The following is a 634-nucleotide window of genomic DNA, read 5'->3' as shown; positions in this document are numbered from 1 at the left end:
AATCTCATCCACGCGGACCGCACTGATTTGTAGCGCGGCCACGTGGGACTTTTCCTTGAATTTGCAAGCCTCTGAACTTCACAAGCGCGGACCGCGTAAAGAGGAGCGCGGACCGCGCAGGATGCCCTTGAATGAACCAGTCTCTAAATCTCCTAGCGCGGCCGTGTGGCAAAACAGTGCGGTCCGCGCTAGGTCTTCTTGTTCCCCACTTCACTTGGTCTTTGACACTTGGCAGGTTTCACTCCGTTTTGAGCCGATCTTTGACATTTGTCATCTTGTCACTCTAACCTGCAATCAAGCGCAACTTGTAAGCAATTTGGGACTATTTTGTGTCAATTCATAACAAAAGCAATAGCAAGTAGGGGTATAATCATGTTAAAATCCTAACTTATCAACTCCCCCAAACTTAAACCTTTGCTCTTCCTCAAGCAAACAAAATAAGACCCACCCCAAAAAGACGCAATCCAAGAATTTCCAGCTATCCTAAAGTAACCTCAACAAGCATCAATCGGGACTAACAATTGCCCTTAATACGAATGCATCATTAACACATTTTAAACTTTGAAAACTATGGATCAAGTGTGCCACAGAGCATCAAGGTTGACACATTTCATCAAAGAGCTTTCTCAAATAC

Source organism: Nicotiana attenuata, chromosome 8 (assembly GCF_001879085.1).
Source record: "Nicotiana attenuata strain UT chromosome 8, NIATTr2, whole genome shotgun sequence".
NCBI lineage: Eukaryota > Viridiplantae > Streptophyta > Magnoliopsida > Solanales > Solanaceae > Nicotiana > Nicotiana attenuata.
Note: the sequence above shows the minus strand (reverse complement) of the source record.